Consider the following 26,029-nt stretch of genomic DNA (forward strand, 5'->3'; position numbering starts at 1 on the left):
GTATGCGCCAGGAGTGGTTTGGTTCCCCAGAGGGCAGTGGCTCTTACGCTGAGTAATCCCATTTCCCCTGAGGGTGTCTCAGCGGTTCAGGATGACATCCCTATGCTGTGTCGGTGGGGAGGCGGCTCAGGCGGGGAAGTTCAAGGCCCATACCAGGGGTTTGATGGACGGCCGTGCTCTTTGTGTTGATGCCCGTGCACTCTGAAGGCATCTGTGCCATGATGCATTCACGTTTGGCTGTGGACACACAGACATGATGGGCTGCAAATGAAATGTTGAGGGGAGATATAGCGCACATCGCAGCGCACTTCGCTGGGCGGTATCACCCTTTGCCTCTGTGCCCCCGTTCACATTTCTCAAACATCCCTGTGTTCTGTCACACTGAGGCAGGTGGTGGAGTGCCCGGGAACAAACACCTGCAGCAGCATGGGGCCCTCTGTATAGTCCATGAAACCTGGCGAAGTGAGGACAGTGCGGCAAGTTGAGGCAAGTCGAGGCAAAAGAGTCTCAGAGTGATTTTGGCGTGAAGTACTTGAGGATCCTCGTAGGAACCTTGTGGTGGTGAGTGGAAATTCTTTGCAGAAACCTAGATGTTTGGCCACGGGGACTTGTGCCCTGAGACTACACCCTCACCTTCTTGGCTCCTCCAGTGGCACCCCAGATCCGATGCCATGATCCTTAGCTCCATTGGCAGCCCCGTGGGTCGGCTCTGGCCGCTCCTGACTGCTGACATGATTGAGATCGTTGGCTGCCCTGCGGTGGAGCCTGCAACTTTGAACGTGCAGCCTTTGAGCAGGTGGATTGATGATGACTCCCATAAATGCACTGCTTGGAACTCTGAACCAATGAATGGGTCTCAGGTTTCTCCGCGGTCATGTCACTGACAGTCCCGGGGGCGAAAATACAATGCGCCAGGGCAAGTTACCCAGTTGCTGCAAGGGTTTGCCCTGCCAGTTTGGGCATTGGAATATCTCCAATGCCAATAGCTTTCTGTACGACCCAAGGGCATCGCCTCTGGCTTGACAAGGTTCGTGGTAGAAACCTTGTGGGGGTAAACGGAACTTCTTTGAAGAAACCTAGATGTTTGGCCACGGGGACTTGTGCGGCGAGACTACCCCGTCACATTCCGGGCTCTTCCTGGGGAACCCGAGCTCCAATGCCCTGAGACTTGGGTGCACTTTCTGCCCCGTGGCTCGAGTCTGGCCGCTCCCTACTGCTGAGAGGTTTTAGCTTGCTGACAATCCGCGACTTTGCACGTCCAGCCTTTGAGCAGCTGCGTGGATCGATGATGACTCCCATAAATGCATTCCTTCAAAATCTAAACAAAATGAATGAGCAATACCTACCATCTTCTCATCCTAACTGAGGTCCAGCACGTGGCTCCCAAAGGAAAATTAGGGAGAGGTCCATGTCGCATTTGCTACTGTGGGCGTGTGCAGCAACATTGTTCAAGTTGAGGGTGGCGGGCTTCTCGTGCAGAAAGAGCCATGTGGAAAGGAGCCTGGGATGTCCATCTACATGGGAAGGCTAAGGACAACTTGATGTCTCTGGGCACCTGAGTCTAGCCAAAACTGCTATATCCTGCCGCGGTCTGTATGCAGGTATGAAAGGAAGCGTGAGCCACTGGTACTCCTCTGGCTTCCCCTCGAGATCTACAGGCCACCCTCGAGCTCAGGTCGTTGCCTTGTTCCCGCAAGGAAGCAGAAGTCTCTGCACTCAGGGTCAGAGAAGGAGTCCTGGCCAGGCCAGGCTTCTATGTCATGTTCAGCTTGGGAGGTGGGATGTAGTTTACATTTGCCCTGATGGTCAGGGGAAATCAAATGGGCCACCGTCCCACAGATTTGGGCGACGCTGTTGGCTCCTCCTTGGGTTGTGTCCTGCTTGTGTGTTGTGTGTGGAGAGGTTGGAAAATGCCTTAGGCAATTCCAGGGGATATCAAGCTACTTAGGTGAGGGGTGGATTCGTCTGGATCCTGGTGGAGAGAGGAAGGCAAGGCGAGTGGGAAATACACGTGAGAGTGTTGGCTAAGCCCACAGGCTTACTGTTGGGTGGATAGATGTTCGGTGGACATAGGGTTCCCGGAACTCTTTTGGGATATCTTCAGGAGCATTTGGAGTCCCGTGTAGGGAAGGAACACAGGTGCACATTCATGGACCATCCCAACCTTTTCCTCTCCTTTCTCAATGTGCTTCACGGCGGGTCCTTGTTCCACTGAATGGTGCCTTCACAGCACAGTATGGTGTCTTCTCACTGGGCCCGATTTGGAGCCGTTGGGATGTTTTGTCCCTGTGTGGCCTCCTTGCCCCTATGTTGAGGATGTTAAGGTGTTCCTTCGGACAGCCCAGCGTCATTGCTATGCCCAGTCGGCATAGCATTCCCTGAGGTTTGGAGCTCTTCCCGGAGGTCTTTGGGCCCAACCATGCAGAAAGAAGCGAGTTGGCTGCCAAGGAAATGCTACAGGTTTAAGGGCTGGAGTGAATGTGTGCTGCAGGGGTCATTTTGTCCTGCCGCCTTCTGGTGCTGCGAGCCTGTGATCTCCAGCATGCATGGCTTCAAGCCAGAGAAGTCATGCCGGTTCAAGGGTCCAGGATGTTGGAGGCGTTCCCTCATTGCACGGCTGTGGGTGACACGTTGGTTCTGGAGGACCAGGGTCTCATGGTTTCTCCAAGGTCTAGTCCTTGAAGGGAAGAAAGACAATGTGCAAGGTGGTACAATAAGATACCCAGTTGCTGCAAGGGTTTGCCCCGCCACTTTGGGCATTGGAATGGCTCCCTTGCCATTAGCTTTGGTTGCGGTCCTAAGAAGTTCCTCTGGCTTGGCAGGAGACCAGGAAGTATGCCTGCTGGTGAGTCTCCCTTGATCAGTCCAGGGGTTCCTCAGGTGCCCTTTGTCACGGGTCCCTACGAGCCGCTTTTGATGGAGGTCGTCATATTCGGCCAAGGGCCCTTCCCTTGTGGAAGATCTCTCGCCTTGAGGGTGTGTCCACTGTGTGGAATCATAAGTGCCAAGGGCGTGTTTGTTGCCAAAGAGGGCACTTGCTCTTAGGCTGAGGGGGCCCAGTTGTCCTGAGGGTGTCTCAGGGGATCAGGAAGACATCGTTTTGCTGTGATGCGGGGCAGATTGCTCAGGAGAGGAATTTCAGGGACCGAGACCAGGGTGTTGTTGGCCGGCGGCGCTCTTTGTCCTGATGGCCGCATGCTCTGAAGGCGCCTGTGCCACGATGCTTTCACGTTTGGGTGCGTACACACAGGCAAGACGGACAGCAAATGAAATGTTGAGGAGAGATAGAACACACATCACTGGGTGGTATCGACCTGTCCCTCGCTGTGCCCGTGCACCCTCCTCAAGCCTGCGTGTGTTCTCTCACCCGAGCCAGGTGGAATGCCAGGGAAAGAATGCTAGCAGCAGCCTGGGGCCATCCGTATAATCCCTGATACCCGTTGAAAGGAGGACGGCGTGGCAAGGCGAGGCCAGGCGAAGGAGTCTCGGATGGGTCCTGGCGTGCATTCCATGAGGATCCTGCTTTAACCCTTGTTGCGGTAAGGGACACTTCTTTGCTTAACCTAAAGGTTTGGCGACGGGAACGTGTGCACCGGGGCTACACCCTCACCTTCTGGTAATTTCTCGGGGAACACGAGCTTTGATGCCCTGAGAACTGGCTGCATTTCCTGACCCATGGCTCGGCTCTGGCCACTTCTGTACGCTGATATGATTCAGCTCGCTGGCCGTCCCATGGTGGAATCTGCAACTTTGCATGTCCAACGTTTGAGCCCGTGTTTGGATCGATGATGACTCCCACAAATGCATTCCTTGGAAATCTGAACAAAATGAGTGAAAAATCCCTACCGTCTCCTCTTTGGAACTGAGGTCCAGCACGTGGCTCCCAAAAGGAAAGTAGGGAGAGGTTCACATTGCATTTGCGGCTGTGGGTGTCCACAGCCACGTTGTTCAAGTTGAGGGTTGTGGTCATCTCATGGGGAGAAGAGCCATTGGGAAAGGAGCCTGGGATGCCAATGCAGGTGGGAAGGCTTGGGACAGCTTGCCGTCTCTTTGTTCCTTGGTCTAGCCAGGACTGCTGTCCCCTGTCACGGTTCAGCATGCAGGTAGGAGAGGAAGCGTGCGCCATTGCTGGTTCTGCCACCTGCGCTTGTGTTCTACAGGCTGCCCCCACCTGCTGGTCATTGCCTTGTGGCCTCAAAGAAACAGAAGTCTGTAGGCTCAGGGTCAGAACAGGATTCCAGGCCTAGGCCAGGCTTCTTTGTCATGTTCTGCTTGGGAGACCATATGCAATTTAGGTTTCTCCTGATGAGGGGAGAAATCAAATGGGCCAGTGTTCCTGGGAGTTTAGGCAATCTGATGGCTCCTCCTCGGGTTGTGTCCTGCTTGTGTGTGCTGTGTGAAGGGGCTGGAAAATGCCTTAGTCAAGCTTGGTCACGGCAAGCTTCCTTGGTGAGGGGTGGCTCTGGCATCTTGCCGTGACACGTTGGGATCCCGGTGGAGAGAGAGTAAGGCAAGGCGAGTGAAAGAGACACGTGAGATGGCTGACTAAGCCCACAGGTTTATTGGTGGGTGGATAGATCGACAGTGGCCATGGGGTCCCCGGAACACATTTGGGATTCCCTCAGGAGCATCTGGAGGCACGTGTAGGGAGAGAATACGGGAGCACCTTTGTGGACTGTCCCGCCTCTTTCCTCTCCTTGGTCGATTTGCTTCATGGCGGGTCCTTGTCCAGCGAAAGGTTGCCTTCATGGCACAGTATGGTGTCTTCTCATGGGGGCCGATTTAGAGGCCTTGGGGTGTTTTGTCCCTGTCTGGCCACGTTCCCCCTGTGTTGAAGATGTGAAGGTGTTCCTGAGGACAGCCAAGCATCATTTCTATACCCGGCCCACATAGCGTTCCCTGAGGATTGGAGCTCTACTAGGAGGTCATTGGGCGCAACCATGCAGAAACAAGGGAGTCGGTTGCCAAGGAAAGGCTACAGTTTTAAGGGCAGGAGAGGATGTGTGGTGTGGGTGTCATTTTTCCTGCCACCCGCTGGTGCGTCGAGACTGTGGTATCCGGCGAGCCTGGCCACAGGCCAGACAAATCATACCGGTTCAAGTGTCTAGGCTGTTGTCTGGGTTCTCTCGTTGCATGGCTGTGGGTAACAAGTTGCTTGTAGAGTACCTGGGCCTCACGGTTTCCCCAATGTCACGTCACTGATGGGCCCAGAGTGTGAAAGTGCCAGACACCACTGCAAGTTACACCATTGTTGCAAGGGTTTCCCCGCCGCGTTGAGCATCGGAATGGTTCCCGTGCCATTAGCTTTGTGTGTGGGCTAAGGGTAGGTTGCCAGTCTTGGCAGCAGGCCAGGAAGTATGGCTACAGGTGAATCTCCATTATTCAGTCCAGGAGTTCCTCTGGTGCGATTTGTCACCGGTCCCTACAAGCTGCTTTTGTTGGAGGTCGTGACATTTGTCCAAGGGTCGTTCCCTTGTGGAAGATCTCAGGGACCACATTTCCCCTTGAGGCTGAGTCCATTGTGTGGAAGCGTATGCGCCAGGAGTGGTTTGGTTCCCCAGAGGGCAGTGGCTCTTACGCTGAGTAATCCCATTTCCCCTGAGGGTGTCTCAGCGGTTCAGGATGACATCCCTATGCTGTGTCGGTGGGGAGGCGGCTCAGGCGGGGAAGTTCAAGGCCCATACCAGGGGTTTGATGGACGGCCGTGCTCTTTGTGTTGATGCCCGTGCACTCTGAAGGCATCTGTGCCATGATGCATTCACGTTTGGCTGTGGACACACAGACATGATGGGCTGCAAATGAAATGTTGAGGGGAGATATAGCGCACATCGCAGCGCACTTCGCTGGGCAGTATCACCCTTTGCCTCTGTGCCCCCGTTCACTTTTCTCAAACATCCCTGTGTTCTGTCACACTGAGGCAGGTGGTGGAGTGCCCGGGAACAAACACCTGCAGCAGCATGGGGCCCTCTGTATAGTCCATGAAACCTGGCGAAGTGAGGACAGTGCGGCAAGTTGAGGCAAGTCGAGGCAAAAGAGTCTCAGAGTGATTTTGGCGTGAAGTACTTGAGGATCCTCGTAGGAACCTTGTGGTGGTGAGTGGAAATTCTTTGCAGAAACCTAGATGTTTGGCCACGGGGACTTGTGCCCTGAGACTACACCCTCACCTTCTTGGCTCCTCCAGTGGCACCCCAGATCCGATGCCATGATCCTTAGCTCCATTGGCAGCCCCGTGGGTCGGCTCTGGCCGCTCCTGACTGCTGACATGATTGAGATCGTTGGCTGCCCTGCGGTGGAGCCTGCAACTTTGAACGTGCAGCCTTTGAGCAGGTGGATTGATGATGACTCCCATAAATGCACTGCTTGGAACTCTGAACCAATGAATGGGTCTCAGGTTTCTCCGCGGTCATGTCACTGACAGTCCCGGGGGCGAAAATACAATGCGCCAGGGCAAGTTACCCAGTTGCTGCAAGGGTTTGCCCTGCCAGTTTGGGCATTGGAATATCTCCAATGCCAATAGCTTTCTGTACGACCCAAGGGCATCGCCTCTGGCTTGACAAGGTTCGTGGTAGAAACCTTGTGGGGGTAAACGGAACTTCTTTGAAGAAACCTAGATGTTTGGCCACGGGGACTTGTGCGGCGAGACTACCCCGTCACATTCCGGGCTCTTCCTGGGGAACCCGAGCTCCAATGCCCTGAGACTTGGGTGCACTTTCTGCCCCGTGGCTCGAGTCTGGCCGCTCCCTACTGCTGAGAGGTTTTAGCTTGCTGACAATCCGCGACTTTGCACGTCCAGCCTTTGAGCAGCTGCGTGGATCGATGATGACTCCCATAAATGCATTCCTTCAAAATCTAAACAAAATGAATGAGCAATACCTACCATCTTCTCATCCTAACTGAGGTCCAGCACGTGGCTCCCAAAGGAAAATTAGGGAGAGGTCCATGTCGCATTTGCTACTGTGGGCGTGTGCAGCAACATTGTTCAAGTTGAGGGTGGCGGGCTTCTCGTGCAGAAAGAGCCATGTGGAAAGGAGCCTGGGATGTCCATCTACATGGGAAGGCTAAGGACAACTTGATGTCTCTGGGCACCTGAGTCTAGCCAAAACTGCTATATCCTGCCGCGGTCTGTATGCAGGTATGAAAGGAAGCGTGAGCCACTGGTACTCCTCTGGCTTCCCCTCGAGATCTACAGGCCACCCTCGAGCTCAGGTCGTTGCCTTGTTCCCGCAAGGAAGCAGAAGTCTCTGCACTCAGGGTCAGAGAAGGAGTCCTGGCCAGGCCAGGCTTCTATGTCATGTTCAGCTTGGGAGGTGGGATGTAGTTTACATTTGCCCTGATGGTCAGGGCAAATCAAATGGGCCACCGTCCCACAGATTTGGGCGACGCTGCTGGCTCCTCCTTGGGTTGTGTCCTGCTTGTGTGTTGTGTGTGGAGAGGTTGGAAAATGCCTTAGGCAATTCCAGGGGATATCAAGCTACTTAGGTGAGGGGTGGATTCGTCTGGATCCTGGTGGAGAGAGGAAGGCAAGGCGAGTGGGAAATACACGTGAGAGTGTTGGCTAAGCCCACAGGCTTACTGTTGGGTGGATAGATGTTCGGTGGACATAGGGTTCCCGGAACTCTTTTGGGATATCTTCAGGAGCATTTGGAGTCCCGTGTAGGGAAGGAACACAGGTGCACATTCATGGACCATCCCAACCTTTTCCTCTCCTTTCTCAATGTGCTTCACGGCGGGTCCTTGTTCCACTGAATGGTGCCTTCACAGCACAGTATGGTGTCTTCTCACTGGGCCCGATTTGGAGCCGTTGGGATGTTTTGTCCCTGTGTGGCCTCCTTGCCCCTATGTTGAGGATGTTAAGGTGTTCCTTCGGACAGCCCAGCGTCATTGCTATGCCCAGTCGGCATAGCATTCCCTGAGGTTTGGAGCTCTTCCCGGAGGTCTTTGGGCCCAACCATGCAGAAAGAAGCGAGTTGGCTGCCAAGGAAATGCTACAGGTTTAAGGGCTGGAGTGAATGTGTGCTGCAGGGGTCATTTTGTCCTGCCGCCTTCTGGTGCTGCGAGCCTGTGATCTCCAGCATGCATGGCTTCAAGCCAGAGAAGTCATGCCGGTTCAAGGGTCCAGGATGTTGGAGGCGTTCCCTCATTGCACGGCTGTGGGTGACACGTTGGTTCTGGAGGACCAGGGTCTCATGGTTTCTCCAAGGTCTAGTCCTTGAAGGGAAGAAAGACAATGTGCAAGGTGGTACAATAAGATACCCAGTTGCTACAAGGGTTTGCCCCGCCACTTTGGGCATTGGAATGGCTCCCTTGCCATTAGCTTTGGTTGCGGTCCTAAGAAATTCCTCTGGCTTGGCAGGAGACCAGGAAGTATGCCTGCTGGTGAGTCTCCCTTGATCAGTCCAGGGGTTCCTCAGGTGCCCTTTGTCACGGGTCCCTACGAGCCGCTTTTGATGGAGGTCGTCATATTCGGCCAAGGGCCCTTCCCTTGTGGAAGATCTCTCGCCTTGAGGGTGTGTCCACTGTGTGGAATCATAAGTGCCAAGGGCGTGTTTGTTGCCAAAGAGGGCACTTGCTCTTAGGCTGAGGGGGCCCAGTTGTCCTGAGGGTGTCTCAGGGGATCAGGAAGACATCGTTTTGCTGTGATGCGGGGCAGATTGCTCAGGAGAGGAATTTCAGGGCCCGAGACCAGGGTGTTGTTGGCCGGCGGCGCTCTTTGTCCTGATGGCCGCATGCTCTGAAGGCGCCTGTGCCACGATGCTTTCACGTTTGGGTGCGTACACACAGGCAAGACGGACAGCAAATGAAATGTTGAGGAGAGATAGAACACACATCACTGGGTGGTATCGACCTGTCCCTCGCTGTGCCCGTGCACCCTCCTCAAGCCTGCGTGTGTTCTCTCACCCGAGCCAGGTGGAATGCCAGGGAAAGAATGCTAGCAGCAGCCTGGGGCCATCCGTATAATCCCTGATACCCGTTGAAAGGAGGACGGCGTGGCAAGGCGAGGCCAGGCGAAGGAGTCTCGGATGGGTCCTGGCGTGCATTCCATGAGGATCCTGCTTTAACCCTTGTTGCGGTAAGGGACACTTCTTTGCTTAACCTAAAGGTTTGGCGACGGGAACGTGTGCACCGGGGCTACACCCTCACCTTCTGGTAATTTCTCGGGGAACACGAGCTTTGATGCCCTGAGAACTGGCTGCATTTCCTGACCCATGGCTCGGCTCTGGCCACTTCTGTACGCTGATATGATTCAGCTCGCTGGCCGTCCCATGGTGGAATCTGCAACTTTGCATGTCCAACGTTTGAGCCCGTGTTTGGATCGATGATGACTCCCACAAATGCATTCCTTGGAAATCTGAACAAAATGAGTGAAAAATCCCTACCGTCTCCTCTTTGGAACTGAGGTCCAGCACGTGGCTCCCAAAAGGAAAGTAGGGAGAGGTTCACATTGCATTTGCGGCTGTGGGTGTCCACAGCCACGTTGTTCAAGTTGAGGGTTGTGGTCATCTCATGGGGAGAAGAGCCATTGGGAAAGGAGCCTGGGATGCCAATGCAGGTGGGAAGGCTTGGGACAGCTTGCCGTCTCTTTGTTCCTTGGTCTAGCCAGGACTGCTGTCCCCTGTCACGGTTCAGCATGCAGGTAGGAGAGGAAGCGTGCGCCATTGCTGGTTCTGCCACCTGCGCTTGTGTTCTACAGGCTGCCCCCACCTGCTGGTCATTGCCTTGTGGCCTCAAAGAAACAGAAGTCTGTAGGCTCAGGGTCAGAACAGGATTCCAGGCCTAGGCCAGGCTTCTTTGTCATGTTCTGCTTGGGAGACCATATGCAATTTAGGTTTCTCCTGATGAGGGGAGAAATCAAATGGGCCAGTGTTCCTGGGAGTTTAGGCAATCTGATGGCTCCTCCTCGGGTTGTGTCCTGCTTGTGTGTGCTGTGTGAAGGGGCTGGAAAATGCCTTAGTCAAGCTTGGTCACGGCAAGCTTCCTTGGTGAGGGGTGGCTCTGGCATCTTGCCGTGACACGTTGGGATCCCGGTGGAGAGAGAGTAAGGCAAGGCGAGTGAAAGAGACACGTGAGATGGCTGACTAAGCCCACAGGTTTATTGGTGGGTGGATAGATCGACAGTGGCCATGGGGTCCCCGGAACACATTTGGGATTCCCTCAGGAGCATCTGGAGGCACGTGTAGGGAGAGAATACGGGAGCACCTTTGTGGACTGTCCCGCCTCTTTCCTCTCCTTGGTCGATTTGCTTCATGGCGGGTCCTTGTCCAGCGAAAGGTTGCCTTCATGGCACAGTATGGTGTCTTCTCATGGGGGCCGATTTAGAGGCCTTGGGGTGTTTTGTCCCTGTCTGGCCACGTTCCCCCTGTGTTGAAGATGTGAAGGTGTTCCTGAGGACAGCCAAGCATCATTTCTATACCCGGCCCACATAGCGTTCCCTGAGGATTGGAGCTCTACTAGGAGGTCATTGGGCGCAACCATGCAGAAACAAGGGAGTCGGTTGCCAAGGAAAGGCTACAGTTTTAAGGGCAGGAGAGGATGTGTGGTGTGGGTGTCATTTTTCCTGCCACCCGCTGGTGCGTCGAGACTGTGGTATCCGGCGAGCCTGGCCACAGGCCAGACAAATCATACCGGTTCAAGTGTCTAGGCTGTTGTCTGGGTTCTCTCGTTGCATGGCTGTGGGTAACAAGTTGCTTGTAGAGTACCTGGGCCTCACGGTTTCCCCAATGTCACGTCACTGATGGGCCCAGAGTGTGAAAGTGCCAGACACCACTGCAAGTTACACCATTGTTGCAAGGGTTTCCCCGCCGCGTTGAGCATCGGAATGGTTCCCGTGCCATTAGCTTTGTGTGTGGGCTAAGGGTAGGTTGCCAGTCTTGGCAGCAGGCCAGGAAGTATGGCTACAGGTGAATCTCCATTATTCAGTCCAGGAGTTCCTCTGGTGCGATTTGTCACCGGTCCCTACAAGCTGCTTTTGTTGGAGGTCGTGACATTTGTCCAAGGGTCGTTCCCTTGTGGAAGATCTCAGGGACCACATTTCCCCTTGAGGCTGAGTCCATTGTGTGGAAGCGTATGCGCCAGGAGTGGTTTGGTTCCCCAGAGGGCAGTGGCTCTTACGCTGAGTAATCCCATTTCCCGTGAGGGTGTCTCAGCGGTTCAGGATGACATCCCTATGCTGTGTCGGTGGGGAGGCGGCTCAGGCGGGGAAGTTCAAGGCCCATACCAGGGGTTTGATGGACGGCCGTGCTCTTTGTGTTGATGCCCGTGCACTCTGAAGGCATCTGTGCCATGATGCATTCACGTTTGGCTGTGGACACACAGACATGATGGGCTGCAAATGAAATGTTGAGGGGAGATATAGCGCACATCGCAGCGCACTTCGCTGGGCGGTATCACCCTTTGCCTCTGTGCCCCCGTTCACATTTCTCAAACATCCCTGTGTTCTGTCACACTGAGGCAGGTGGTGGAGTGCCCGGGAACAAACACCTGCAGCAGCATGGGGCCCTCTGTATAGTCCATGAAACCTGGCGAAGTGAGGACAGTGCGGCAAGTTGAGGCAAGTCGAGGCAAAAGAGTCTCAGAGTGATTTTGGCGTGAAGTACTTGAGGATCCTCGTAGGAACCTTGTGGTGGTGAGTGGAAATTCTTTGCAGAAACCTAGATGTTTGGCCACGGGGACTTGTGCCCTGAGACTACACCCTCACCTTCTTGGCTCCTCCAGTGGCACCCCAGATCCGATGCCATGATCCTTAGCTCCATTGGCAGCCCCGTGGGTCGGCTCTGGCCGCTCCTGACTGCTGACATGATTGAGATCGTTGGCTGCCCTGCGGTGGAGCCTGCAACTTTGAACGTGCAGCCTTTGAGCAGGTGGATTGATGATGACTCCCATAAATGCACTGCTTGGAACTCTGAACCAATGAATGGGTCTCAGGTTTCTCCGCGGTCATGTCACTGACAGTCCCGGGGGCGAAAATACAATGCGCCAGGGCAAGTTACCCAGTTGCTGCAAGGGTTTGCCCTGCCAGTTTGGGCATTGGAATATCTCCAATGCCAATAGCTTTCTGTACGACCCAAGGGCATCGCCTCTGGCTTGACAAGGTTCGTGGTAGAAACCTTGTGGGGGTAAACGGAACTTCTTTGAAGAAACCTAGATGTTTGGCCACGGGGACTTGTGCGGCGAGACTACCCCGTCACATTCCGGGCTCTTCCTGGGGAACCCGAGCTCCAATGCCCTGAGACTTGGGTGCACTTTCTGCCCCGTGGCTCGAGTCTGGCCGCTCCCTACTGCTGAGAGGTTTTAGCTTGCTGACAATCCGCGACTTTGCACGTCCAGCCTTTGAGCAGCTGCGTGGATCGATGATGACTCCCATAAATGCATTCCTTCAAAATCTAAACAAAATGAATGAGCAATACCTACCATCTTCTCATCCTAACTGAGGTCCAGCACGTGGCTCCCAAAGGAAAATTAGGGAGAGGTCCATGTCGCATTTGCTACTGTGGGCGTGTGCAGCAACATTGTTCAAGTTGAGGGTGGCGGGCTTCTCGTGCAGAAAGAGCCATGTGGAAAGGAGCCTGGGATGTCCATCTACATGGGAAGGCTAAGGACAACTTGATGTCTCTGGGCACCTGAGTCTAGCCAAAACTGCTATATCCTGCCGCGGTCTGTATGCAGGTATGAAAGGAAGCGTGAGCCACTGGTACTCCTCTGGCTTCCCCTCGAGATCTACAGGCCACCCTCGAGCTCAGGTCGTTGCCTTGTTCCCGCAAGGAAGCAGAAGTCTCTGCACTCAGGGTCAGAGAAGGAGTCCTGGCCAGGCCAGGCTTCTATGTCATGTTCAGCTTGGGAGGTGGGATGTAGTTTACATTTGCCCTGATGGTCAGGGCAAATCAAATGGGCCACCGTCCCACAGATTTGGGCGACGCTGCTGGCTCCTCCTTGGGTTGTGTCCTGCTTGTGTGTTGTGTGTGGAGAGGTTGGAAAATGCCTTAGGCAATTCCAGGGGATATCAAGCTACTTAGGTGAGGGGTGGATTCGTCTGGATCCTGGTGGAGAGAGGAAGGCAAGGCGAGTGGGAAATACACGTGAGAGTGTTGGCTAAGCCCACAGGCTTACTGTTGGGTGGATAGATGTTCGGTGGACATAGGGTTCCCGGAACTCTTTTGGGATATCTTCAGGAGCATTTGGAGTCCCGTGTAGGGAAGGAACACAGGTGCACATTCATGGACCATCCCAACCTTTTCCTCTCCTTTCTCAATGTGCTTCACGGCGGGTCCTTGTTCCACTGAATGGTGCCTTCACAGCACAGTATGGTGTCTTCTCACTGGGCCCGATTTGGAGCCGTTGGGATGTTTTGTCCCTGTGTGGCCTCCTTGCCCCTATGTTGAGGATGTTAAGGTGTTCCTTCGGACAGCCCAGCGTCATTGCTATGCCCAGTCGGCATAGCATTCCCTGAGGTTTGGAGCTCTTCCCGGAGGTCTTTGGGCCCAACCATGCAGAAAGAAGCGAGTTGGCTGCCAAGGAAATGCTACAGGTTTAAGGGCTGGAGTGAATGTGTGCTGCAGGGGTCATTTTGTCCTGCCGCCTTCTGGTGCTGCGAGCCTGTGATCTCCAGCATGCATGGCTTCAAGCCAGAGAAGTCATGCCGGTTCAAGGGTCCAGGATGTTGGAGGCGTTCCCTCATTGCACGGCTGTGGGTGACACGTTGGTTCTGGAGGACCAGGGTCTCATGGTTTCTCCAAGGTCTAGTCCTTGAAGGGAAGAAAGACAATGTGCAAGGTGGTACAATAAGATACCCAGTTGCTACAAGGGTTTGCCCCGCCACTTTGGGCATTGGAATGGCTCCCTTGCCATTAGCTTTGGTTGCGGTCCTAAGAAGTTCCTCTGGCTTGGCAGGAGACCAGGAAGTATGCCTGCTGGTGAGTCTCCCTTGATCAGTCCAGGGGTTCCTCAGGTGCCCTTTGTCACGGGTCCCTACGAGCCGCTTTTGATGGAGGTCGTCATATTCGGCCAAGGGCCCTTCCCTTGTGGAAGATCTCTCGCCTTGAGGGTGTGTCCACTGTGTGGAATCATAAGTGCCAAGGGCGTGTTTGTTGCCAAAGAGGGCACTTGCTCTTAGGCTGAGGGGGCCCAGTTGTCCTGAGGGTGTCTCAGGGGATCAGGAAGACATCGTTTTGCTGTGATGCGGGGCAGATTGCTCAGGAGAGGAATTTCAGGGCCCGAGACCAGGGTGTTGTTGGCCGGCGGCGCTCTTTGTCCTGATGGCCGCATGCTCTGAAGGCGCCTGTGCCACGATGCTTTCACGTTTGGGTGCGTACACACAGGCAAGACGGACAGCAAATGAAATGTTGAGGAGAGATAGAACACACATCACTGGGTGGTATCGACCTGTCCCTCGCTGTGCCCGTGCACCCTCCTCAAGCCTGCGTGTGTTCTCTCACCCGAGCCAGGTGGAATGCCAGGGAAAGAATGCTAGCAGCAGCCTGGGGCCATCCGTATAATCCCTGATACCCGTTGAAAGGAGGACGGCGTGGCAAGGCGAGGCCAGGCGAAGGAGTCTCGGATGGGTCCTGGCGTGCATTCCATGAGGATCCTGCTTTAACCCTTGTTGCGGTAAGGGACACTTCTTTGCTTAACCTAAAGGTTTGGCGACGGGAACGTGTGCACCGGGGCTACACCCTCACCTTCTGGTAATTTCTCGGGGAACACGAGCTTTGATGCCCTGAGAACTGGCTGCATTTCCTGACCCATGGCTCGGCTCTGGCCACTTCTGTACGCTGATATGATTCAGCTCGCTGGCCGTCCCATGGTGGAATCTGCAACTTTGCATGTCCAACGTTTGAGCCCGTGTTTGGATCGATGATGACTCCCACAAATGCATTCCTTGGAAATCTGAACAAAATGAGTGAAAAATCCCTACCGTCTCCTCTTTGGAACTGAGGTCCAGCACGTGGCTCCCAAAAGGAAAGTAGGGAGAGGTTCACATTGCATTTGCGGCTGTGGGTGTCCACAGCCACGTTGTTCAAGTTGAGGGTTGTGGTCATCTCATGGGGAGAAGAGCCATTGGGAAAGGAGCCTGGGATGCCAATGCAGGTGGGAAGGCTTGGGACAGCTTGCCGTCTCTTTGTTCCTTGGTCTAGCCAGGACTGCTGTCCCCTGTCACGGTTCAGCATGCAGGTAGGAGAGGAAGCGTGCGCCATTGCTGGTTCTGCCACCTGCGCTTGTGTTCTACAGGCTGCCCCCACCTGCTGGTCATTGCCTTGTGGCCTCAAAGAAACAGAAGTCTGTAGGCTCAGGGTCAGAACAGGATTCCAGGCCTAGGCCAGGCTTCTTTGTCATGTTCTGCTTGGGAGACCATATGCAATTTAGGTTTCTCCTGATGAGGGGAGAAATCAAATGGGCCAGTGTTCCTGGGAGTTTAGGCAATCTGATGGCTCCTCCTCGGGTTGTGTCCTGCTTGTGTGTGCTGTGTGAAGGGGCTGGAAAATGCCTTAGTCAAGCTTGGTCACGGCAAGCTTCCTTGGTGAGGGGTGGCTCTGGCATCTTGCCGTGACACGTTGGGATCCCGGTGGAGAGAGAGTAAGGCAAGGCGAGTGAAAGAGACACGTGAGATGGCTGACTAAGCCCACAGGTTTATTGGTGGGTGGATAGATCGACAGTGGCCATGGGGTCCCCGGAACACATTTGGGATTCCCTCAGGAGCATCTGGAGGCACGTGTAGGGAGAGAATACGGGAGCACCTTTGTGGACTGTCCCGCCTCTTTCCTCTCCTTGGTCGATTTGCTTCATGGCGGGTCCTTGTCCAGCGAAAGGTTGCCTTCATGGCACAGTATGGTGTCTTCTCATGGGGGCCGATTTAGAGGCCTTGGGGTGTTTTGTCCCTGTCTGGCCACGTTCCCCCTGTGTTGAAGATGTGAAGGTGTTCCTGAGGACAGCCAAGCATCATTTCTATACCCGGCCCACATAGCGTTCCCTGAGGATTGGAGCTCTACTAGGAGGTCATTGGGCGCAACCATGCAGAAACAAGGGAGTCGGTTGCCAAGGAAAGGCTACAGTTTTAAGGGCAGGAGAGGATGTGTGGTGTGGGTGTCATTTTTCCTGCCACCCGCTGGTGCGTCGAGACTGTGGTATCCGGCGAGCCTGGCCACAGGCCAGACAAATCATACCGGTTCAAGTGTCTAGGCTGTTGTCTGGGTTCTCTCGTTGCATGGCTGTGGGTAACAAGTTGCTTGTAGAGTACCTGGGCCTCACGGTTTCCCCAATGTCACGTCACTGATGGGCCCAGAGTGTGAAAGTGCCAGACACCACTGCAAGTTACACCATTGTTGCAAGGGTTTCCCCGCCGCGTTGAGCATCGGAATGGTTCCCGTGCCATTAGCTTTGTGTGTGGGCTAAGGGTAGGTTGCCAGTCTTGGCAGCAGGCCAGGAAGTATGGCTACAGGTGAATCTCCATTATTCAGTCCAGGAGTTCCTCTGGTGCGATTTGTCACCGGTCCCTACAAGCTGCTTTTGTTGGAGGTCGTGACATTTGTCCAAGGGTCGTTCCCTTGTGGAAGATCTCAGGGACCACATTTCCCCTTGAGGCTGAGTCCATTGTGTGGAAGCGTATGCGCCAGGAGTGGTTTGGTTCCCCAGAGGGCAGTGGCTCTTACGCTGAGTAATCCCATTTCCCGTGAGGGTGTCTCAGCGGTTCAGGATGACATCCCTATGCTGTGTCGGTGGGGAGGCGGCTCAGGCGGGGAAGTTCAAGGCCCATACCAGGGGTTTGATGGACGGCCGTGCTCTTTGTGTTGATGCCCGTGCACTCTGAAGGCATCTGTGCCATGATGCATTCACGTTTGGCTGTGGACACACAGACATGATGGGCTGCAAATGAAATGTTGAGGGGAGATATAGCGCACATCGCAGCGCACTTCGCTGGGCGGTATCACCCTTTGCCTCTGTGCCCCCGTTCACATTTCTCAAACATCCCTGTGTTCTGTCACACTGAGGCAGGTGGTGGAGTGCCCGGGAACAAACACCTGCAGCAGCATGGGGCCCTCTGTATAGTCCATGAAACCTGGCGAAGTGAGGACAGTGCGGCAAGTTGAGGCAAGTCGAGGCAAAAGAGTCTCAGAGTGATTTTGGCGTGAAGTACTTGAGGATCCTCGTAGGAACCTTGTGGTGGTGAGTGGAAATTCTTTGCAGAAACCTAGATGTTTGGCCACGGGGACTTGTGCCCTGAGACTACACCCTCACCTTCTTGGCTCCTCCAGTGGCACCCCAGATCCGATGCCATGATCCTTAGCTCCATTGGCAGCCCCGTGGGTCGGCTCTGGCCGCTCCTGACTGCTGACATGATTGAGATCGTTGGCTGCCCTGCGGTGGAGCCTGCAACTTTGAACGTGCAGCCTTTGAGCAGGTGGATTGATGATGACTCCCATAAATGCACTGCTTGGAACTCTGAACCAATGAATGGGTCTCAGGTTTCTCCGCGGTCATGTCACTGACAGTCCCGGGGGCGAAAATACAATGCGCCAGGGCAAGTTACCCAGTTGCTGCAAGGGTTTGCCCTGCCAGTTTGGGCATTGGAATATCTCCAATGCCAATAGCTTTCTGTACGACCCAAGGGCATCGCCTCTGGCTTGACAAGGTTCGTGGTAGAAACCTTGTGGGGGTAAACGGAACTTCTTTGAAGAAACCTAGATGTTTGGCCACGGGGACTTGTGCGGCGAGACTACCCCGTCACATTCCGGGCTCTTCCTGGGGAACCCGAGCTCCAATGCCCTGAGACTTGGGTGCACTTTCTGCCCCGTGGCTCGAGTCTGGCCGCTCCCTACTGCTGAGAGGTTTTAGCTTGCTGACAATCCGCGACTTTGCACGTCCAGCCTTTGAGCAGCTGCGTGGATCGATGATGACTCCCATAAATGCATTCCTTCAAAATCTAAACAAAATGAATGAGCAATACCTACCATCTTCTCATCCTAACTGAGGTCCAGCACGTGGCTCCCAAAGGAAAATTAGGGAGAGGTCCATGTCGCATTTGCTACTGTGGGCGTGTGCAGCAACATTGTTCAAGTTGAGGGTGGCGGGCTTCTCGTGCAGAAAGAGCCATGTGGAAAGGAGCCTGGGATGTCCATCTACATGGGAAGGCTAAGGACAACTTGATGTCTCTGGGCACCTGAGTCTAGCCAAAACTGCTATATCCTGCCGCGGTCTGTATGCAGGTATGAAAGGAAGCGTGAGCCACTGGTACTCCTCTGGCTTCCCCTCGAGATCTACAGGCCACCCTCGAGCTCAGGTCGTTGCCTTGTTCCCGCAAGGAAGCAGAAGTCTCTGCACTCAGGGTCAGAGAAGGAGTCCTGGCCAGGCCAGGCTTCTATGTCATGTTCAGCTTGGGAGGTGGGATGTAGTTTACATTTGCCCTGATGGTCAGGGCAAATCAAATGGGCCACCGTCCCACAGATTTGGGCGACGCTGCTGGCTCCTCCTTGGGTTGTGTCCTGCTTGTGTGTTGTGTGTGGAGAGGTTGGAAAATGCCTTAGGCAATTCCAGGGGATATCAAGCTACTTAGGTGAGGGGTGGATTCGTCTGGATCCTGGTGGAGAGAGGAAGGCAAGGCGAGTGGGAAATACACGTGAGAGTGTTGGCTAAGCCCACAGGCTTACTGTTGGGTGGATAGATGTTCGGTGGACATAGGGTTCCCGGAACTCTTTTGGGATATCTTCAGGAGCATTTGGAGTCCCGTGTAGGGAAGGAACACAGGTGCACATTCATGGACCATCCCAACCTTTTCCTCTCCTTTCTCAATGTGCTTCACGGCGGGTCCTTGTTCCACTGAATGGTGCCTTCACAGCACAGTATGGTGTCTTCTCACTGGGCCCGATTTGGAGCCGTTGGGATGTTTTGTCCCTGTGTGGCCTCCTTGCCCCTATGTTGAGGATGTTAAGGTGTTCCTTCGGACAGCCCAGCGTCATTGCTATGCCCAGTCGGCATAGCATTCCCTGAGGTTTGGAGCTCTTCCCGGAGGTCTTTGGGCCCAACCATGCAGAAAGAAGCGAGTTGGCTGCCAAGGAAATGCTACAGGTTTAAGGGCTGGAGTGAATGTGTGCTGCAGGGGTCATTTTGTCCTGCCGCCTTCTGGTGCTGCGAGCCTGTGATCTCCAGCATGCATGGCTTCAAGCCAGAGAAGTCATGCCGGTTCAAGGGTCCAGGATGTTGGAGGCGTTCCCTCATTGCACGGCTGTGGGTGACACGTTGGTTCTGGAGGACCAGGGTCTCATGGTTTCTCCAAGGTCTAGTCCTTGAAGGGAAGAAAGACAATGTGCAAGGTGGTACAATAAGATACCCAGTTGCTACAAGGGTTTGCCCCGCCACTTTGGGCATTGGAATGGCTCCCTTGCCATTAGCTTTGGTTGCGGTCCTAAGAAGTTCCTCTGGCTTGGCAGGAGACCAGGAAGTATGCCTGCTGGTGAGTCTCCCTTGATCAGTCCAGGGGTTCCTCAGGTGCCCTTTGTCACGGGTCCCTACGAGCCGCTTTTGATGGAGGTCGTCATATTCGGCCAAGGGCCCTTCCCTTGTGGAAGATCTCTCGCCTTGAGGGTGTGTCCACTGTGTGGAATCATAAGTGCCAAGGGCGTGTTTGTTGCCAAAGAGGGCACTTGCTCTTAGGCTGAGGGGGCCCAGTTGTCCTGAGGGTGTCTCAGGGGATCAGGAAGACATCGTTTTGCTGTGATGCGGGGCAGATTGCTCAGGAGAGGAATTTCAGGGCCCGAGACCAGGGTGTTGTTGGCCGGCGGCGCTCTTTGTCCTGATGGCCGCATGCTCTGAAGGCGCCTGTGCCACGATGCTTTCACGTTTGGGTGCGTACACACAGGCAAGACGGACAGCAAATGAAATGTTGAGGAGAGATAGAACACACATCACTGGGTGGTATCGACCTGTCCCTCGCTGTGCCCGTGCACCCTCCTCAAGCCTGCGTGTGTTCTCTCACCCGAGCCAGGTGGAATGCCAGGGAAAGAATGCTAGCAGCAGCCTGGGGCCATCCGTATAATCCCTGATACCCGTTGAAAGGAGGACGGCGTGGCAAGGCGAGGCCAGGCGAAGGAGTCTCGGATGGGTCCTGGCGTGCATTCCATGAGGATCCTGCTTTAACCCTTGTTGCGGTAAGGGACACTTCTTTGCTTAACCTAAAGGTTTGGCGACGGGAACGTGTGCACCGGGGCTACACCCTCACCTTCTGGTAATTTCTCGGGGAACACGAGCTTTGATGCCCTGAGAACTGGCTGCATTTCCTGACCCATGGCTCGGCTCTGGCCACTTCTGTACGCTGATATGATTCAGCTCGCTGGCCGTCCCATGGTGGAATCTGCAACTTTGCATGTCCAACGTTTGAGCCCGTGTTTGGATCGATGATGACTCCCACAAATGCATTCCTTGGAAATCTGAACAAAATGAGTGAAAAATCCCTACCGTCTCCTCTTTGGAACTGAGGTCCAGCACGTGGCTCCCAAAAGGAAAGTAGGGAGAGGTTCACATTGCATTTGCGGCTGTGGGTGTCCACAGCCACGTTGTTCAAGTTGAGGGTTGTGGTCATCTCATGGGGAGAAGAGCCATTGGGAAAGGAGCCTGGGATGCCAATGCAGGTGGGAAGGCTTGGGACAGCTTGCCGTCTCTTTGTTCCTTGGTCTAGCCAGGACTGCTGTCCCCTGTCACGGTTCAGCATGCAGGTAGGAGAGGAAGCGTGCGCCATTGCTGGTTCTGCCACCTGCGCTTGTGTTCTACAGGCTGCCCCCACCTGCTGGTCATTGCCTTGTGGCCTCAAAGAAACAGAAGTCTGTAGGCTCAGGGTCAGAACAGGATTCCAGGCCTAGGCCAGGCTTCTTTGTCATGTTCTGCTTGGGAGACCATATGCAATTTAGGTTTCTCCTGATGAGGGGAGAAATCAAATGGGCCAGTGTTCCTGGGAGTTTAGGCAATCTGATGGCTCCTCCTCGGGTTGTGTCCTGCTTGTGTGTGCTGTGTGAAGGGGCTGGAAAATGCCTTAGTCAAGCTTGGTCACGGCAAGCTTCCTTGGTGAGGGGTGGCTCTGGCATCTTGCCGTGACACGTTGGGATCCCGGTGGAGAGAGAGTAAGGCAAGGCGAGTGAAAGAGACACGTGAGATGGCTGACTAAGCCCACAGGTTTATTGGTGGGTGGATAGATCGACAGTGGCCATGGGGTCCCCGGAACACATTTGGGATTCCCTCAGGAGCATCTGGAGGCACGTGTAGGGAGAGAATACGGGAGCACCTTTGTGGACTGTCCCGCCTCTTTCCTCTCCTTGGTCGATTTGCTTCATGGCGGGTCCTTGTCCAGCGAAAGGTTGCCTTCATGGCACAGTATGGTGTCTTCTCATGGGGGCCGATTTAGAGGCCTTGGGGTGTTTTGTCCCTGTCTGGCCACGTTCCCCCTGTGTTGAAGATGTGAAGGTGTTCCTGAGGACAGCCAAGCATCATTTCTATACCCGGCCCACATAGCGTTCCCTGAGGATTGGAGCTCTACTAGGAGGTCATTGGGCGCAACCATGCAGAAACAAGGGAGTCGGTTGCCAAGGAAAGGCTACAGTTTTAAGGGCAGGAGAGGATGTGTGGTGTGGGTGTCATTTTTCCTGCCACCCGCTGGTGCGTCGAGACTGTGGTATCCGGCGAGCCTGGCCACAGGCCAGACAAATCATACCGGTTCAAGTGTCTAGGCTGTTGTCTGGGTTCTCTCGTTGCATGGCTGTGGGTAACAAGTTGCTTGTAGAGTACCTGGGCCTCACGGTTTCCCCAATGTCACGTCACTGATGGGCCCAGAGTGTGAAAGTGCCAGACACCACTGCAAGTTACACCATTGTTGCAAGGGTTTCCCCGCCGCGTTGAGCATCGGAATGGTTCCCGTGCCATTAGCTTTGTGTGTGGGCTAAGGGTAGGTTGCCAGTCTTGGCAGCAGGCCAGGAAGTATGGCTACAGGTGAATCTCCATTATTCAGTCCAGGAGTTCCTCTGGTGCGATTTGTCACCGGTCCCTACAAGCTGCTTTTGTTGGAGGTCGTGACATTTGTCCAAGGGTCGTTCCCTTGTGGAAGATCTCAGGGACCACATTTCCCCTTGAGGCTGAGTCCATTGTGTGGAAGCGTATGCGCCAGGAGTGGTTTGGTTCCCCAGAGGGCAGTGGCTCTTACGCTGAGTAATCCCATTTCCCGTGAGGGTGTCTCAGCGGTTCAGGATGACATCCCTATGCTGTGTCGGTGGGGAGGCGGCTCAGGCGGGGAAGTTCAAGGCCCATACCAGGGGTTTGATGGACGGCCGTGCTCTTTGTGTTGATGCCCGTGCACTCTGAAGGCATCTGTGCCATGATGCATTCACGTTTGGCTGTGGACACACAGACATGATGGGCTGCAAATGAAATGTTGAGGGGAGATATAGCGCACATCGCAGCGCACTTCGCTGGGCGGTATCACCCTTTGCCTCTGTGCCCCCGTTCACATTTCTCAAACATCCCTGTGTTCTGTCACACTGAGGCAGGTGGTGGAGTGCCCGGGAACAAACACCTGCAGCAGCATGGGGCCCTCTGTATAGTCCATGAAACCTGGCGAAGTGAGGACAGTGCGGCAAGTTGAGGCAAGTCGAGGCAAAAGAGTCTCAGAGTGATTTTGGCGTGAAGTACTTGAGGATCCTCGTAGGAACCTTGTGGTGGTGAGTGGAAATTCTTTGCAGAAACCTAGATGTTTGGCCACGGGGACTTGTGCCCTGAGACTACACCCTCACCTTCTTGGCTCCTCCAGTGGCACCCCAGATCCGATGCCATGATCCTTAGCTCCATTGGCAGCCCCGTGGGTCGGCTCTGGCCGCTCCTGACTGCTGACATGATTGAGATCGTTGGCTGCCCTGCGGTGGAGCCTGCAACTTTGAACGTGCAGCCTTTGAGCAGGTGGATTGATGATGACTCCCATAAATGCACTGCTTGGAACTCTGAACCAATGAATGGGTCTCAGGTTTCTCCGCGGTCATGTCACTGACAGTCCCGGGGGCGAAAATACAATGCGCCAGGGCAAGTTACCCAGTTGCTGCAAGGGTTTGCCCTGCCAGTTTGGGCATTGGAATATCTCCAATGCCAATAGCTTTCTGTACGACCCAAGGGCATCGCCTCTGGCTTGACAAGGTTCGTGGTAGAAACCTTGTGGGGGTAAACGGAACTTCTTTGAAGAAACCTAGATGTTTGGCCACGGGGACTTGTGCGGCGAGACTACCCCGTCACATTCCGGGCTCTTCCTGGGGAACCCGAGCTCCAATGCCCTGAGACTTGGGTGCACTTTCTGCCCCGTGGCTCGAGTCTGGCCGCTCCCTACTGCTGAGAGGTTTTAGCTTGCTGACAATCCGCGACTTTGCACGTCCAGCCTTTGAGCAGCTGCGTGGATCGATGATGACTCCCATAAATGCATTCCTTCAAAATCTAAACAAAATGAATGAGCAATACCTACCATCTTCTCATCCTAACTGAGGTCCAGCACGTGGCTCCCAAAGGAAAATTAGGGAGAGGTCCATGTCGCATTTGCTACTGTGGGCGTGTGCAGCAACATTGTTCAAGTTGAGGGTGGCGGGCTTCTCGTGCAGAAAGAGCCATGTGGAAAGGAGCCTGGGATGTCCATCTACATGGGAAGGCTAAGGACAACTTGATGTCTCTGGGCACCTGAGTCTAGCCAAAACTGCTATATCCTGCCGCGGTCTGTATGCAGGTATGAAAGGAAGCGTGAGCCACTGGTACTCCTCTGGCTTCCCCTCGAGATCTACAGGCCACCCTCGAGCTCAGGTCGTTGCCTTGTTCCCGCAAGGAAGCAGAAGTCTCTGCACTCAGGGTCAGAGAAGGAGTCCTGGCCAGGCCAGGCTTCTATGTCATGTTCAGCTTGGGAGGTGGGATGTAGTTTACATTTGCCCTGATGGTCAGGGCAAATCAAATGGGCCACCGTCCCACAGATTTGGGCGACGCTGCTGGCTCCTCCTTGGGTTGTGTCCTGCTTGTGTGTTGTGTGTGGAGAGGTTGGAAAATGCCTTAGGCAATTCCAGGGGATATCAAGCTACTTAGGTGAGGGGTGGATTCGTCTGGATCCTGGTGGAGAGAGGAAGGCAAGGCGAGTGGGAAATACACGTGAGAGTGTTGGCTAAGCCCACAGGCTTACTGTTGGGTGGATAGATGTTCGGTGGACATAGGGTTCCCGGAACTCTTTTGGGATATCTTCAGGAGCATTTGGAGTCCCGTGTAGGGAAGGAACACAGGTGCACATTCATGGACCATCCCAACCTTTTCCTCTCCTTTCTCAATGTGCTTCACGGCGGGTCCTTGTTCCACTGAATGGTGCCTTCACAGCACAGTATGGTGTCTTCTCACTGGGCCCGATTTGGAGCCGTTGGGATGTTTTGTCCCTGTGTGGCCTCCTTGCCCCTATGTTGAGGATGTTAAGGTGTTCCTTCGGACAGCCCAGCGTCATTGCTATGCCCAGTCGGCATAACATTCCCTGAGGTTTGGAGCTCTTCCCGGAGGTCTTTGGGCCCAACCATGCAGAAAGAAGCGAGTTGGCTGCCAAGGAAATGCTACAGGTTTAAGGGCTGGAGTGAATGTGTGCTGCAGGGGTCATTTTGTCCTGCCGCCTTCTGGTGCTGCGAGCCTGTGATCTCCAGCATGCATGGCTTCAAGCCAGAGAAGTCATGCCGGTTCAAGGGTCCAGGATGTTGGAGGCGTTCCCTCATTGCACGGCTGTGGGTGACACGTTGGTTCTGGAGGACCAGGGTCTCATGGTTTCTCCAAGGTCTAGTCCTTGAAGGGAAGAAAGACAATGTGCAAGGTGGTACAATAAGATACCCAGTTGCTACAAGGGTTTGCCCCGCCACTTTGGGCATTGGAATGGCTCCCTTGCCATTAGCTTTGGTTGCGGTCCTAAGAAGTTCCTCTGGCTTGGCAGGAGACCAGGAAGTATGCCTGCTGGTGAGTCTCCCTTGATCAGTCCAGGGGTTCCTCAGGTGCCCTTTGTCACGGGTCCCTACGAGCCGCTTTTGATGGAGGTCGTCATATTCGGCCAAGGGCCCTTCCCTTGTGGAAGATCTCTCGCCTTGAGGGTGTGTCCACTGTGTGGAATCATAAGTGCCAAGGGCGTGTTTGTTGCCAAAGAGGGCACTTGCTCTTAGGCTGAGGGGGCCCAGTTGCCCTGAGGGTATCTCAGGGGATCAGGAAGACATCGTTTTGCTGTGATGCGGGGCAGATTGCTCAGGAGAGGAATTTCAGGGCCCGAGACCAGGGTGTTGTTGGCCGGCGGCGCTCTTTGTCCTGATGGCCGCATGCTCTGAAGGCGCCTGTGCCACGATGCTTTCACGTTTGGGTGCGTACACACAGGCAAGACGGACAGCAAATGAAATGTTGAGGAGAGATAGAACACACATCACTGGGTGGTATCGACCTGTCCCTCGCTGTGCCCGTGCACCCTCCTCAAGCCTGCGTGTGTTCTCTCACCCGAGCCAGGTGGAATGCCAGGGAAAGAATGCTAGCAGCAGCCTGGGGCCATCCGTATAATCCCTGATACCCGTTGAAAGGAGGACGGCGTGGCAAGGCGAGGCCAGGCGAAGGAGTCTCGGATGGGTCCTGGCGTGCATTCCATGAGGATCCTGCTTTAACCCTTGTTGCGGTAAGGGACACTTCTTTGCTTAACCTAAAGGTTTGGCGACGGGAACGTGTGCACCGGGGCTACACCCTCACCTTCTGGTAATTTCTCGGGGAACACGAGCTTTGATGCCCTGAGAACTGGCTGCATTTCCTGACCCATGGCTCGGCTCTGGCCACTTCTGTACGCTGATATGATTCAGCTCGCTGGCCGTCCCATGGTGGAATCTGCAACTTTGCATGTCCAACGTTTGAGCCCGTGTTTGGATCGATGATGACTCCCACAAATGCATTCCTTGGAAATCTGAACAAAATGAGTGAAAAATCCCTACCGTCTCCTCTTTGGAACTGAGGTCCAGCACGTGGCTCCCAAAAGGAAAGTAGGGAGAGG

At 54.5% G+C, this 26,029-nt stretch overlaps 15 non-coding genes across 15 annotated transcripts; all 15 read left to right on the top strand.

Moving 5' to 3' along the window:
• The first annotated feature begins 798 nt into the window (after positions 1-798).
• On the top strand, positions 799-890 carry LOC137751826 (small nucleolar RNA SNORD116). The gene has a single exon (XR_011070970.1). It is a non-coding gene; the product is annotated as a small nucleolar RNA SNORD116 (small nucleolar RNA).
• A 389-nt stretch (positions 891-1,279) lies between these two features.
• LOC137778326 (small nucleolar RNA SNORD116) lies at positions 1,280-1,371 on the top strand. The gene has a single exon (XR_011076840.1). It is a non-coding gene; the product is annotated as a small nucleolar RNA SNORD116 (small nucleolar RNA).
• A 2,408-nt stretch (positions 1,372-3,779) lies between these two features.
• Positions 3,780-3,871, top strand: LOC137752799 (small nucleolar RNA SNORD116). The gene has a single exon (XR_011071290.1). It is a non-coding gene; the product is annotated as a small nucleolar RNA SNORD116 (small nucleolar RNA).
• Positions 3,872-6,329: 2,458 nt separating this feature from the next.
• Positions 6,330-6,421, top strand: LOC137751834 (small nucleolar RNA SNORD116). Its single transcript, XR_011070971.1, has one exon. It is a non-coding gene; the product is annotated as a small nucleolar RNA SNORD116 (small nucleolar RNA).
• A 389-nt stretch (positions 6,422-6,810) lies between these two features.
• LOC137778330 (small nucleolar RNA SNORD116) lies at positions 6,811-6,902 on the top strand. The gene has a single exon (XR_011076841.1). It is a non-coding gene; the product is annotated as a small nucleolar RNA SNORD116 (small nucleolar RNA).
• Positions 6,903-9,310: 2,408 nt separating this feature from the next.
• Positions 9,311-9,402, top strand: LOC137752804 (small nucleolar RNA SNORD116). The gene has a single exon (XR_011071291.1). It is a non-coding gene; the product is annotated as a small nucleolar RNA SNORD116 (small nucleolar RNA).
• Positions 9,403-11,860: 2,458 nt separating this feature from the next.
• LOC137751843 (small nucleolar RNA SNORD116) lies at positions 11,861-11,952 on the top strand. The gene has a single exon (XR_011070972.1). It is a non-coding gene; the product is annotated as a small nucleolar RNA SNORD116 (small nucleolar RNA).
• A 389-nt stretch (positions 11,953-12,341) lies between these two features.
• LOC137778336 (small nucleolar RNA SNORD116) lies at positions 12,342-12,433 on the top strand. Its single transcript, XR_011076842.1, has one exon. It is a non-coding gene; the product is annotated as a small nucleolar RNA SNORD116 (small nucleolar RNA).
• Positions 12,434-14,841: 2,408 nt separating this feature from the next.
• Positions 14,842-14,933, top strand: LOC137752810 (small nucleolar RNA SNORD116). The gene has a single exon (XR_011071296.1). It is a non-coding gene; the product is annotated as a small nucleolar RNA SNORD116 (small nucleolar RNA).
• A 2,458-nt stretch (positions 14,934-17,391) lies between these two features.
• Positions 17,392-17,483, top strand: LOC137751850 (small nucleolar RNA SNORD116). Its single transcript, XR_011070973.1, has one exon. It is a non-coding gene; the product is annotated as a small nucleolar RNA SNORD116 (small nucleolar RNA).
• Positions 17,484-17,872: 389 nt separating this feature from the next.
• LOC137778337 (small nucleolar RNA SNORD116) lies at positions 17,873-17,964 on the top strand. The gene has a single exon (XR_011076843.1). It is a non-coding gene; the product is annotated as a small nucleolar RNA SNORD116 (small nucleolar RNA).
• Positions 17,965-20,372: 2,408 nt separating this feature from the next.
• On the top strand, positions 20,373-20,464 carry LOC137752814 (small nucleolar RNA SNORD116). Its single transcript, XR_011071297.1, has one exon. It is a non-coding gene; the product is annotated as a small nucleolar RNA SNORD116 (small nucleolar RNA).
• Positions 20,465-22,922: 2,458 nt separating this feature from the next.
• On the top strand, positions 22,923-23,014 carry LOC137751858 (small nucleolar RNA SNORD116). Its single transcript, XR_011070974.1, has one exon. It is a non-coding gene; the product is annotated as a small nucleolar RNA SNORD116 (small nucleolar RNA).
• A 389-nt stretch (positions 23,015-23,403) lies between these two features.
• LOC137778342 (small nucleolar RNA SNORD116) lies at positions 23,404-23,495 on the top strand. The gene has a single exon (XR_011076845.1). It is a non-coding gene; the product is annotated as a small nucleolar RNA SNORD116 (small nucleolar RNA).
• Positions 23,496-25,903: 2,408 nt separating this feature from the next.
• On the top strand, positions 25,904-25,995 carry LOC137752821 (small nucleolar RNA SNORD116). Its single transcript, XR_011071298.1, has one exon. It is a non-coding gene; the product is annotated as a small nucleolar RNA SNORD116 (small nucleolar RNA).
• Positions 25,996-26,029: the final 34 nt, after the last annotated feature.

This window comes from Eschrichtius robustus, chromosome 1 (genome assembly GCF_028021215.1).
Source record: "Eschrichtius robustus isolate mEscRob2 chromosome 1, mEscRob2.pri, whole genome shotgun sequence".
NCBI lineage: Eukaryota > Metazoa > Chordata > Mammalia > Artiodactyla > Eschrichtiidae > Eschrichtius > Eschrichtius robustus.